The sequence below is a fragment of the Priapulus caudatus genome, unplaced genomic scaffold, assembly GCF_000485595.1.
Source record: "Priapulus caudatus unplaced genomic scaffold, Priapulus_caudatus-5.0.1 Scaffold80, whole genome shotgun sequence".
Classification (NCBI taxonomy): domain Eukaryota; kingdom Metazoa; phylum Priapulida; class Priapulimorpha; order Priapulimorphida; family Priapulidae; genus Priapulus; species Priapulus caudatus.
The window spans coordinates 404,699-419,241 of record NW_014577141.1 but is presented as its reverse complement, the minus strand read 5'-3'; the positions used below and the strand labels follow the sequence as shown (position 1 = coordinate 419,241).

General features: G+C 41.8%; 1 long non-coding RNA gene across 1 annotated transcript; it reads right to left on the bottom strand.

The window, feature by feature from the left end:
• Nucleotides 1–6,522: 6,522 nt before the first annotated feature.
• Nucleotides 6,523–7,062, bottom strand: LOC106821630. Its single transcript, XR_001395756.1, has 2 exons — nt 6,858–7,062; nt 6,523–6,726 (listed from the first exon to the last, which is right to left on the bottom strand). It is a non-coding gene; the product is annotated as an uncharacterized LOC106821630 (long non-coding RNA).
• Between the last annotated feature and the right edge of the window lie 7,481 nt (nt 7,063–14,543).

Below are 14,543 nucleotides of genomic sequence, written 5' to 3'. Positions count from 1 at the left end.
CGTGCATATACACTGACCATGTGCTATGCGTAACATCTATGCATTACAATATCACATATACATATTAACGATAAAAATCCTCTAGCGGGAGCGAAGGGGCTACACCGGTAGAGCTAGTTAGTGATATAGCTAGTATTATATATAGAGATCAGTGAGTTCACACCACAGCTGCCATGTTCAAGTAATACGCAGAATAATTTTTCCCCGTGCATGGGCGCTGCGATCGAGGTGATTGTGACATTGAGGATTGAGTTGCTACTTCCCCAGCCACGAGCCGCGCCAAGGCTAGCGACCCACATTCTACCTTAATGTAAGTGCAGATGGCGCTCGTGCGTCGGTTACCGTTGACTGCCCAGAGAATTTTCTTCGGCCGTTCTCATAGATTCAAACTAGTCGCGGGCGGGCTGACGGCACGTGTGCATGGTAAAATCTGATCTATATGCTTCACTTTGCGCGCAGCATCGCACCACGATTTCCAGCTATGCTAATGTATGGGAAAATGGCACTGCGACGTCGGTCGCCGTTGGCTGCCAAGATAATTTTCTTCGGCCGTTCTTATACGTTTAAACTGGAGCCGGGCAGGCTGACAGCACGTGTGCATGGTAAACTCTGATCTACATGCTTCACTTCGCACGCAGCATCACACCACGATTCCTATGCAGTTATGCTAATGCTAGGGCTAATGGCGCTCCGACGTCGGTCGCCGTTGACTGCCAAGCTCATTTTCTTCGGCCGTTTTTATACGTTCAAACTGGAGCCGGGCAGGCTGACAGCACGTGTGCATGGTAAACTCTGATCTACATGCTTCACTTCGCTCGGAGCATCGTGCCACGATTCCCAGCTATGCTAATATATAGGCTAATGGCGTTCCGACGTCAGTCGCCGTTGAACAGCGTGTACGTGCGTGTATCTGCGTGTATCTGCGTGTACCCGTGTGTATGTGCGTGTAAGTGCGTGTATCTGCGTGTACGTGCGTGTACCCGCGTGTACCCGCGTGCACGTGAGTGTACCCGCGTGTACGTGCGTGTACCTGCGTGTACGTGCGTGTACCCGCGTGTACGTGCGTGTACCCGCGTGTACGTGCGTGTACCCGCGTGTACGTGCGTGCACGTGCGTGTACCCACGTGTACGTGCGTGTACCTGCGTGTACGTGCGTGTACCCGCGTGTACGTGCGTGTACCCGCGTGTACGTGCGTGTACCCGCGTGTACGTGCGTGTACCCGCGTGTACCCGCGTGCACGTGCGTGAACGTGCGTGTACCCGCGTCATCATATTAATCATATTAATATAGTATAATTTAAATATTTTTTTTGTTTTGTGTTTGTTTTTTTAAATTTTATTTTAGTTACCATGCATGTCATTTTAAAATTCAAAGGCTTCAAAACATATTTCTCTTTATGTTTTCCAGATACTGTCATCGACTGCCACAGAAATACCAATGAATCCAGAATCATGGTGGAAATGGCAAAGTATATGAAGTATGCCCCGGAACGTCTGGGTGGTGGGGCCGAAACAAGAGATATAGTAATTAACAAACGAATTAATTGGAAGAAAAAAACAATTTAAATAATTAAAGGAATTATGACTGACAAATTGTCTTTTTTTATTTATTTTTGAAGCTGTCTGAATCCTGCAGTCTGACTTAAGCCAACGCCACTCCTAGCTGGCGATCGATAGAAATGGCCTACCTCCACTGTCCGGCCATGGCCTTCTCGGTCATCATACATGTATTCTACACTTTCAGGATCCTAACAGCCAATTCAATCTACTGTTTAATAGATCTGTAGTGCACTTCTCTCTCTGTGTAATAACGCGATAATATGATTTATACAACATTCAATGAGGAGTGCTGTGATGAGGAGTGGATGCAACATTGGAACAACGTTGAATAAGGTTGAGTAACCTTTTGGATTTGCAAATACGGTAATCAAGAACGGTAATTCTTGAAACGTCGGAAATTCAACGTTGAAACGACGTCGGTGATGCGACGTTGAAACATCGTCATGATTTCAACGGTGAAACAACGTCGGTATTTCAATGTTGAACCAACATCGGTATTTCAACTGTGAATCAACGTCGGTATTTCAACTGTGAATCAACGTCGGTATTTCAACGGTGAATCAACGTCGGTATTTCAACTGTGAATCAACGTCGGTATTTCAACGGTGAATCAACGTCGGTATTTCAACTGTGAAACAACGTCGGCATTTCAACGGTAGAACAACGTCGTTATTTCAACAGTGAACCAACGTTGATATCTCAACGTTGAACCAACGTTGGTATATCAACGTTGATTATATTTTCAAATCCGACAGGTAATCCAACATTAATTCAACGTTGAGGTTCAACGTTAATTCAACGTTGAAACATGTTGAAATGCCAGCTGTGGTACAGAATGCTGCGTCCCTTTGTGTCATGAAAGCGGGGTGCCATTGCATTTTCCGAAATCTGATCAGACCAGATATATAGCTTGCGACCGAAAGCAGTGTGGAGAGGCGAAAAGAACTGGTCACCATCGAAACTAACCCCACCAGGCTGTGTGACTAACGTCAATACAACGTCAGGTATTCTAACCCCTAGCAATACCGTTTTCTTGGGTACATCCGAACCATGCCTGTGCTGTTGAACGCAACATTTTGACGATGTGATTACATGCGGTAAATACCACTCAGGCCTATGTTTTGAAACATGTTATGTGTTTAGTATTTTTTGATTAGTCAGAGATACACTCCTAGCAGCTAGCTATCAAAATCACTGACGTTTTAATTATCTGTTAGGCCTATAACAGTATATTTTGGAATCTGTCGAACCTACATTTTTCCCTCACTTTGTTCCACATTTGGTATAACTAATTAGAATGTCGCTCAATTTTTTAGGCACAGTAAGACTACAGAAACGCCTAAAAAGTACAGCCATCCCACACATTTTCCCATGGCATGATTCCCCTTCAGAATCGCAAATGTCCAGACGGGAAAATTTTTAAAGAAAACTGGTTCTTGAGTTATCTGAAAGGAGAATGATGGAAATCATTGAACCGATTATCTTTGCCTCTGGATCCATTGAACAGAGATTTTTGATAATGAACAAGAGTATTTAATTAAATCAATTTTTTTTTTGCTATTACGGCTGACTGGTGTGGGTTGGTTCATATAAAATAATAAGCACCATAACTTTTAAATAAATATTACGATTCATTTTACATTATTATCATAAGTTCAAATATATTAATTCACTGTTCTCATGCAACATTTTGTTCATTCTATTTTGAAAATATCTATTATTTAAAATAATCAGAACAAAAGATCATTTTAATCTTAACAATTCAATTTTTGGCTTTACCAATTAATCTGCAGATGATCCCTTTTGGAAACTGAAAGCCGAGACCATCTAAAGAACAAGGGGACTCACAATGTACGTTCTGCGCCAGATTTTCTGCCACATTTTTTTGTCACAGACCCAAAAGATCAATTATTACTGGATTGGAAACCTACGACAAATTTTTGTATATCGGGTTTTAATACACTTGGGCCAGAGCTATAGACTGAATTATTTTCAATGGTGTAAGACCTACATTATGCAGTACCTGTCAGTTTTTTTTAAAAACATGATTTAAACTTCGGAGCATATGACAAACTTGCTTTGTCTGAACATTTGAGTCAGTGAAAGTCAGTCACTATATATTTTGTTACAATGGAATTAACTCATGGCACTGCAATGGGGTCAGATTAACTGGCCTCACACGACTGTATTCACTTATTTTTCCCCGTCGGATTTTAAAGCTAAATTCCTACTTACTCGAGTTATTTTGGAGAACTGAAGTATCCAGTTAAAAACCCAAGGACCCATTGTTACAACAAGCCTACATTCTCCACGTATAAGACCGGAATACTGCAAAGTTGTCGTGTACATCACCCGCGTGTTTAGTCACATATCTATCAGATGCGTATGTTGGGTGAACTAGTGACAACAGATATGGAAAGAAGTGACCTACAAAATATGTGTGATCAGGGACCGCATAATGGTCGACAAGGATTTAACATACAGGACTTGTTATATCTTCAAATGTGTCCAATAAACATCCCATCATTTAAAAAAAATACAAATGCGATGTCTGAGTCATTCAATAAGAAGGACCGAAAGATAGCAGTAAAGGTCGTGCACATTGAAAGAATAATGGACTTGGAAAACCTACAAAATCTTTAGTCTCACTGAACAGCTACCGAGTTATCACGCAACAGAAGATCAATGAAGCGTGTGTTTATTTAGTAATTTCAGGAATGCATAGACACAACAATAGCTTGAAAATATGATTGTAACATTTTTTCTGTGTTGCTATACCCTATCGAGAGAGAGAAAATTACCATAAATTTTAAACAACAAGTCAGTTTATTGTATTTATTGTTTATTTAATGTCACTGCAAATATTACATACATATTATATTTGAAATGGCCATATGTCTAGATATGTATATATACATGTGCATATATATATTCACATTAAACCTAATAAATAACAAAAAGCAAAGTGTTAGAATCAACTCAATGATTAGAAATCAAATCTATGTATATACATACATATGTGTGTATATTCTGACTAGTGTGCCTTCTCACTAGTAGCCTTCCATATCTTCTAAAATTCATAATCATAATAGTTCTTGTATAAATATCTTTCAATAAGTGCATCCCTGTGGAATTTGTAATGAAAGTCCATTAGCTTAGCTACCATTTCTTTAATGAACTCCCTGTCTCTATCAATCCTAATTATTTTTAGGTCCTTGTTAGTAAAAACGACAAAAGTCACATGCTGTTCGGTTTGCACAATAGAGTTGTCCTTGTATCTGATAGTAATAGTTATGATTTGATTTTAATTTTAAATCTCCTGAAGTGTTTTTTACAAGATATGGAACAGTTTCTGGCTAATGAATTTGTCTCTGAGACATAGGGGACATTTTACCTCAAACAATTAGTTCTGTGTCCACTATGCGATCTGGTGAGGCAGCTATAACTGGAGTGTCCTTGGAGACAAACAATCCACATTCACTTGTCATTATTTTTGTCTTTTCCTCGTATTTTTCTACTGCCACCGATTCATACTGTAGCCCCATGTAAACATAGATGTTGTCTTTAATTTCACTGATGAAAGCAAACTTCTAGCTAATCGTTTTTTATCCTGGGCATCTGTCCCTTTTGCAATTGTTCCAAATTTTGAAAGCAGTGATTCTTTTCATTCGCTCAATTTTCCAATTTTTATTGCTGCTTTGACCTCGTGTCATAGACTCTATGTATTCTATTTCTTCATCAGTTATGGAAATTAGCTGAAAAAATAAATTCATTAATTAGTATCGTAATAATCATTTAATCATACTCCCACACTGCACGAACCAGTTGAGTGATAGTTCCTAGTTAGACATATGGTGATTATACATGTTGTGGCACAACGTGTTTACTTAACTGTAATTGCCGGATAAAATTGCTGGTACAATTACAGAGAATATTGTATATAAAATTTTTAAATTGATAGTAAATTTTAATTAACAAAGTAGGAAAAATTAATATAGCTATATTTCAACTTCTCCATTTCAACTGTTTACCTTTGCCATCACATAGAAACTGTAATGCCATCAAGCCTAAGGTAATCATGGTCAAGGACAAGGGCATGCGGATTGCAGGGGGAAACACTGCATGACAGGCATGGAAATTCCTCCAAATGTAGCCTTTAATGATAAATGTTGATTCTACAGGTAAACTGTACACCGGTACAAGTGAAACATGATCATCAATTATAATTTGTTATAAAATAATTTGTTGCTGGAATTGTATGTCAAAAATACACATTTACCTGATAATTTATACATTGATCCTGAATTGAGTTTCATTGCTTGCCCTGGTCTTGTTTCGATCTTGGGTCGTACTTCAATACCGCTGGTGTGGAGTTTTTGCGTGGTACATTAATTCCACTTTCAATTTCAAGGGTGTACCCCTTATGTGGCTTGGCATGATGAAAGGTTTGTAATACCTAGAATTAAATATTTCACAAATCTTGTAACATATTTACTAGTCTAGTAGCATACTCGAAAGTTCTCTGATATACATGGTTGGAAGAAAATAATGACAAAAAAACATACGAATGTTACCAACCTGGGTACATTCGTTACTTAGTTATGACAACATCATCTTCAAGCAATTTCAGCAGGGCTGTACAAAACTAATGAGACATGTTTACAGTGTGCCCCAGGGCCTTGACCTGCTCCACATTCACACTGAGCCTCATTTGTTACACCATCCCCATCTACCAGAATATCCACTCTATATGACACGGACTTCTTCATCTCGGCCCATACGACAGCAGTCAGGTATGTGGACTTGAGTTAGTAACTTGTGCCCACTCTAACATGTCTCAAGAACTTAAATAAATCATAAATGAAAATATGTTTATTATGTCATATTGAAAAAAAAATTCAGTATTGGTAATTTCAGAGAAAATTGCTAGAAGTATTAACAAAAAAACATGTGACATATACCTTTGTTGATAAAAATCTTTTATTTTCTCATCAAATCCTTTGTCATACCGATTTAGATATTCATCTATTCTCTTCATACTTATTTTTGGGAGCCAATCAATCATTCCAGTGTGGATATCTTTGAATTCACTAGTTTTCTGGTACACACATTTTATACTCCGGTTCAAGTGATACAACCACTTTATTAGTCCTATAAAACTCTAACCTGTTAAAATAAAATAAATATAGTAATTATTAAAAATGATGAGAAAGTTAGTGAAAATAATTAGCACGTACATGACGACGGCGATAAACAAAACTACTGATGAATATAGACCTAACGATTACGTTACGTACCTCTCACATAACTCCTGTTTTCTGCCAGAAACCTTCGCTCCGAACGTCCTCAGCTCATCTTTTAGTTCGTTTATAGTCATAGAACTAATAATGGTACTTGATGACATATTTCAGCGATCGTATAATGTATTAAAATAGATTTAAACGAACAGAAATTTCGCGGAACACACTATCAACAGTATGCTCTGCAGTAAGGTTGAATGCAGCGCCATCTAGTCTTAGACGAGTGCTTACCAGCGCCACTATTCATTGCGGTCAAAACTTGCGTATGGGTTCCCCATTATGGCAAACATATAAAATTCGAGACGACGCAAATAAGTTTCAAGACAAACACATTTACGGACGACAACTGCAACTTCATTTGAACACAACACATGTTCGAAAGTTTATAAACAAGTACAATAATCGAAGCAAATACTGGGGGGCTACAAATAGGTGGGGGGCGGCGGACATCCGGGAACTTTAGACTATTAATTTTGACCGGATGCAGATCACTGAACTAAAACTAACTTAGTTCTAGCATTGGTTCTAGTTAACTTACTTACTTAACTAACTCACTTACTAACTACTAACTTAAATAACTAACTTAGTTTTAGTTCAGTGAGGTAGATACATACACGCTAACCAAAAACGTTATTATAACGTTTATATAAACCGTTATGCCAAAGTTGTTATAACGTTTTTGTACGTTTATATAACGGTAATGTGCTAAGGCTTTTTTATAACGTTTATATAACGTTTGGTAAAACGTTTTATGTAACCGATTACATACGTCTATTGTATGGGGTCCTCGGCACGTTATGAAATAACGCTAGTTAATGTATTCACAATAACGTGATTTATAACGCGGGTTTATCTACTGAAAACGTAATTTGATGTATGTGCGCGTGCGTGAGTGCATTTATATAACTGATATTATATCTATAAAACACATATATATACTTATAATATATATAATAATTATTATATATATATATATATATCAATGGAAAACAACATCTAACAAAATCAGTGTTTACGCGAGACTGAGCATATCTACACGTTTAGTGGAATTGGTTTTGATAGACATATGTTTACGACAACTGACTGCACATACAGCTATTGGTAAATATGCCAATCGACAAAGCACCCAGTTCGAAAAAGTAAAATACGTTTAATCCAGTTCAAAAATATAACTTACAATTAAAAAACGACATGATTCTAAAAACCTATATATATATATATATATATATATATTATATATATATATTATCCTCAATCATCAACATCAAAAACCTAAAGTTGTAAACTTTATAAAGTGAAATATTCGGCTATTCTTTAATCTGCAGATACTTTTCGCACACATAAACTACAATACAGTGTTAATTTCTTGACAATACAACTTTCCAGATACAACATTATATTTATAATATTTAGTCTGCCATCACGTGATAAACGTTGATGAAAATTCCATTGGATAACGCGTCGGCAGGCTATATGAAAGAATAGTGCCCGCCTGAGCCATGCTTAGCGCGGGACGCATTGCTTATACTATAAACGGCATTGTGTATTACTTCACGAATCTCCTGCGTTGGGCAGCCACGCAGAGTTTCTCGAAATTAATGGGGTTTGTTTTTGTGTCGAGCTTTTTTACATCGAATGCCACCGGCAAATTAGGGAGATATAAAGAACGGTATATATCTAGCATGAAAAGTAAAACAGAAACACTAATTAGTATTTTCATACAGTTTATTTTGTAAAATAACACACAAATATCTACTTGTAGGTGCTAGAAATTGTGACGTAAGAGCAGTTTATACAAATTGAATTGTTCGTTTAAGAAACTTTGTCTTATTCACTTTCATATTTGCAAGGTAGATTGCAAAATCATGTGCATGCACTAAAAAACATTAATGCCTGTGTTATGGCGGGCACTATGCTCTCTAAGTGTATGCTTTGGGAAAATAGATGCCCGAAGCGAGTTGTCAGGTCGAGTATTTTCCGGGGCCTTAAAAGGGGGTACCCTGCTTCTTGGTGGACACCGTAGTGTTATGTAATATTTCAGTTAGGCCAACGTGAGCAGACCTTTCATTCGTTGCCAATTAAGTAAATTGGCTGCGGGCAAGAGTGTGAAGGAATTGGATATAAAAGCGCGACGAGGTGACGTGGCGAGGCTATGAACATTTTTTTGTGCTATGCTCCGCCATGGAAGCTTGTTGTATATTTCGTTGAACTTTATTGTAAAAATAAATTTGTATGTGGTCCACCTCATACACATTCTAGCTGGTGTACATTCTCCTGGTATACGCTCTGAGGCAATGCATGAGAGCTCTACATATATTGGTGGCAGCGTGGCGAATAGAAGAAGGAAGGAAGGGCGTGCGCAAAGGAAAGGAGAAGCAAGAAGAGAGCGTCGACTGACCAGAAGGGAGTCAATATGCGCAACACGTGGGACAGCGCCGTGAGTCCGTTTGTCGCCGGCAGACAGGGTGAGACGCGTCGACTGACGGAAAGGGAACAACGCCCCACAACACATAGGGACAGTCGCCGTGAGTCCGTTCGTCGCCAGAGACAGGGAGAGCGCTCGACTGACGAGAAGGCGAACAACGCACAACACCTGGGACAGCACGGTGAGTCCGTTCATCCGCGAGTGGGAAAGCCTTCACTCTCAACCATTGTCGGTGTTGCTGCGCGACGAACATTATGCTGTTTGGTGAAGGCAGTTGTTGCGAGATGAGCACCTAACATGGTGAACACGTATGCTTACAGTATGTGGGTTGTTACCTCTTGAGGTGTCATGTCTGGGGAGTGTGTATGTTTAGGAAATTTGCGTTAAATCTGACAAGAGCGTTGTAAACATGCGAGCAGTGAGCCACGCTGGATATCAGGCTTGTCAAGGAAAATGAGCACCTGAATATTTTGAAAGCAAAATTAAGTTGATGGCCGGGCTTCAGATTGAGCCAAGTAGAGGAGTTTGGGCGTGACCAGCTGATGAGAGATGGATATGCTCAGCTGCATCCATGTTAACAGTCAGAGGAAGGGCGGTGGCGCTTCCAAAGATGGATTAAACCTAGTCCTACGGCCGCCAGCTCGAAACGTGATGATAGAGTCGCACTAGAGGAGACGGGCGGCAATTTATGCCGTTAGTTGAGCAGCTGAGAGAAGATAGGATGTTTTAGAGGGAAAGGTGGGAAGCCGAATGTCGCCGTTTCGTGTAAGAGGAGAAGCGCAACAGCAGTTGAGAGAGAGACCGGGGATTAGACAGAATAGGCTTTATTTCCGAGTTTTGACAAGAGTATGGCTGAAATCTTCGAAGTATGTGTTACGACGGTTTTCCTGACGAGCGGGATGAAATTCCCATGTTGTTTTCGAGACAGTAAGAATATTTTTAAGCTTGTAATTGAATGCTATGAACCGTGCCTGATGCAGCATTCGTGCTGCTTATTGTCTCCCGCTGTTTGTCGAGTAAAGGGCTAGAAGTTACACATCTCGCGATGGACGTCAGCGCAGCTCACAGACTACAAACAGTTGTAAGCTTACTGCTTAATAGGAATTTATGCAGTTCACGCCGGCTTCAGGTATAAAGCCCAGGCGACAACGTATTGAGCGATTTTTTATCGCCCTAGTACGGGGCCGATTCTGTTGCCGGCCGACAAAATCGCCGAGAAATCGCCACGTGTGCGCTGCCGGCGGTCACCGATTTTGACGCCAGGAAACTCAATTCGCTGCGATAACTCAAGACATGTTTGATGTATTGTTGCCAGTCGCACCTGAACAATCGCGACGTGGTGCGCACGCACTGGCCGATGGAATCTCGGCAACAGTTTATTGGCAATTAACAATCCAATGCATGATTTGAGCACAGTGATCAAATAATTGGCAGCGCCGCTGGTCTGTGGTCTTGAACAGCAGTCACACGTAACCGTTCATTACAGTGGTATGATTCGCTGATAGACTCCGTTGAATTGGTCGCCGCGTGAGCGACACAACGCTGGCGAAGTTTTATCGAACATACCAGCCCGCATAAAAATCGAACGGTTCTGCTTCGTCAAAAAATCGCCACGTGTGCGCCGGGCTTAAGCAGCGTGTTTCCGTCCGCCAGTAAGAAGGTAGACCGAGTCAAGGAAGCTCAATTTGCTTCTAGGTTGCACCGTTTGATTCGGGGTTTTACACGAAGAGTCGTTGGAGATTGCTGGTAGCTATGGACCAGTTTGGTTCAGCTGTTAATTCGCGGATAGGCTAAAAGAGGCACGGCCGAGGGTTATTTAGCGGTCTCATAGTGTTTAGCAAAGGAAGGTGCGGCGCCTGAAATCTTGGTTTTTGCGGATAAAAATTGTCGACGTTAGCCTGATACGTTTGCTCAGAACGCAGTTGTTACTTCCCGGTAAATGCAGTCGGCTATGATTCTAACGGGTCTATAGACAAGGCATCGGAGTGAGAATGGCTGTGAATTTCAAGCGGCATTAGCAAAGAGCTTTGGGCGGTCGACGATCACGCAGTTTGCTGCAGAGCAGAAGGGGTCAACACTGGTAGTGGTGGTTAGAGGGAGAGGCTATTACACTAGGTGAAAGTGTAGTTATTGCCGATAAGCACCGGGACCCGTGGAGATTTTGTTTGAAATAAGGCCTTAGCAGGCTGAGGGACGGAGAGAAAAGAGAACCGCCTGCGTGCTTTGTTTAGTGCCTCTGTTAGAAGCTGTTAGGGAAATCTCGGGAGATTCGCAGCGAGGCTTACTCGTGATGCCAGCGAGTCACAGACAAAGAAGCGAATGAGCCATGGCTAGTAACCACCTGGTTAGCCAAAGTCACATCACCCCAGCCAGACGCTGGCATGCGCGATTGCGCTTGAGTCGCGAATCAGTCTCGTTAGAGAATGATAAGGGAGTCAAACCAATTTTCAAGAGAGCGCTCGTGCGCGCCATCCACGTTGTCGTACGTTTATGTTCATGGGTAGGCGCTGGGCTCGAGCAGATAAAATGTCTTATAGACACGGGGCGCAGGTTATGTGTCGTTAGACGGTCAGTTCCGCCTTCAATGGCATTAGCTGAGCACAGTGGGCTGACGGTTTACGCTGCAGAGGTGAGCGTCACTTGCGTCAACAGGTGCACAGACAGAGTTATAGATAATATCCCGGTATGTTGGCCAATGCCAAGAACACACTGAATCCTCTCACAGTCGTGCTGTGCCGTTAACAAAATGATAAAACTGTCAAGTGGACTAGATATGATTTTAGTCAGCGAAGAGTATATCAAGCAGTTGACTTAAGCTCGACGTATTTTCTACTCTGCTGCACGCGGGCCAAGTGCAGCATTGCGTCTTTGAGGAATGTTGAGGACCATAGGGGCGACCGCAAAGCTTGCTACAAAGCTGATTCAACTGCACAAAGCCAGACATTCACTGGAGTACAGGGCCATGGCGCATTAGTCTTCCACTGCGTAGAGACCCGGTTAGCGGGGTGAGAGAATTTGCTAAGAGTTTAGATAGACGAAAGCCTCGTATATGAGCCGCAAATATGCGAAAGATTTGCGTCGACAGACAGGAGACTTAGATTACGCAGTTTTGAACGAATGCATGGAAGCTAGCGAGACAGACGCGCAAGCGGATAAATTTGCTAGTGTTTTCTCGTTGATCTGTACCATAAACACAAAGGTGCATTGAATCAGTCCGTCACTGGACAGTTGGTGGTCCCTACACTGAATGTCGATAGGGACGGCCAGTTGTTTAAGCTGGCTCATGCATGGCGTATAGGGGCTGCGCATTTGGGCGCACGCCGGAAGACAAAAAGATAAGCGATAATGTACACCTTTCTATTGGGCCGACGATCCGCAGGCCTCGATGTCAGGACGGTAATTATACGGAGCTGGCATGCAGCTTGTCAGTCGCTGAGCCGGCGTTGACTCACATAGGCGGCACAGAGCGCGCTACCGCAGTTTACCCGATCTCACGGCCTCCGGACTATACCCTTTCAGGATGCTGAACACTGTTGATCGAGTCTAGAGACGACAGGCGGCCAAGCCTTTGAAACAGCATTACCTATAACAGAGCATACCCACAGGCCTTTACCGGGAGTGCAGGATAGATCGCGCGCAGGTAGAAAGTGGTCTGTTACACAACTAGGAACTGATTGAAACTTCATTCAGCCCTATCGCTCACCGATCGAGTAGATGAATGACAGAAGAGGACGGTACGTCGGTGGCATGTGCGTCGATTTTAGGAACGCATGACACCTACTGTACGAAGTGGCTGAATAGCCATTTCAAATGCCAGCTGTCACAACGCACGCTTTGATACCTATAGGCGCTTGAATCCAAGTTTACGCGATTTAATAACTGATTGATTGCCCTTGACGACTATGACCGAAAACGGATCAACTTATCAACGATTACCGCACTACGCTGAGGCGCAAGCCGTGCGAGTTAACGGCACATTCTTCTTACAGGCATGCTTATGTATCAGACGAACGGCTTATGGCAGTTGGATTTTAAAGCCGAGCTGAGTGCAAAACTTATATCAGAGGGATCTAGTCGAATAGGATTATTGCTTGGTCATAGCGCATACGCGTGTGGGTATATTGGACGATGATTCGCCTGTCTTCTCGCCAAACACCTGGCAAGAAACTTGGTACATCTGGGGCGTAAAGTACTCTTGGCCAAGGGCTCGGTCTCGCAAGACGTGCGAGTTTGACAAAATCAATGCTAAAAAAAATGCAGGGTTCCGCACGTAGAATCTCACTGGACGAGCGGAGAACCACGCATGAAAGAGTCAGGGAAAAATGAGAAAGAGTTGTAGTGTACGCGCTGTACATCATGTATGTGTGGTTGGGCATAATTAAACTTGACACGCTAATTTCCTGTGGATATACGCCAACCAACAGATAAAAACCCAACTTACCACATGCATAGGCGGGTGGGTGCCGCTATATTTTTAAGATATATTTTGCGTTTATTTCAACTCATGATAAGAAACTGATCACTCATGTGACACGAGCCATCGGCAGTATATATTAGTAATAGAATACTTATATAGTATGAATATATATTTAAGCCGAGATAATAAGGTATAAACACCATTAATAAATCACCCATGGTCTAACATCTAGACAGATCATTACCCGCTGACTAAAATATTAACATGATTGGACGCACTAAAATTCAGACTAAGAGATCAACAGCACGCCCCGACGCAGCCTATTAAACCTGGCTGGAACACACTGAGGGCCAAGCTTCATCAGACACACAACTTCCCGAGCCCAGCACTTCATACGACACCACAACCAGCACATCAAGAATACACCACAAAGAAACCAGACCATTATCGACAGCAAATCCTGACAGCGCCCGGAACAAATGTCTCCCTCGATTTGCCAATCGCAATTTAGCCACAGTCACGAAGCTCCAAATTGGCACGCAGTCACGAACTCGTATATTCTCGCTATAGAGGAGCACGATTCTGATTGCGAATGCGGCTGACTTCTAAAGTGTTCTGATGTATCCAGGTATGCCAGACAGCATAATGACCTGTTAAACCTGGTGCATGCGAAGTATGAGGAATTGTGGACAGAGGTTATAGATTAATCATATATTAATATGCGTAGGATGTTCATGTACCAACGAACCAAGGCGCGGAAGGTCAATTTAGACAGAAAGAGCGGCGCAGAGGACTGGGTTCAGGGCTGAGGTCTTGTTGCGTAGGGCCTGTTCGTGAACTG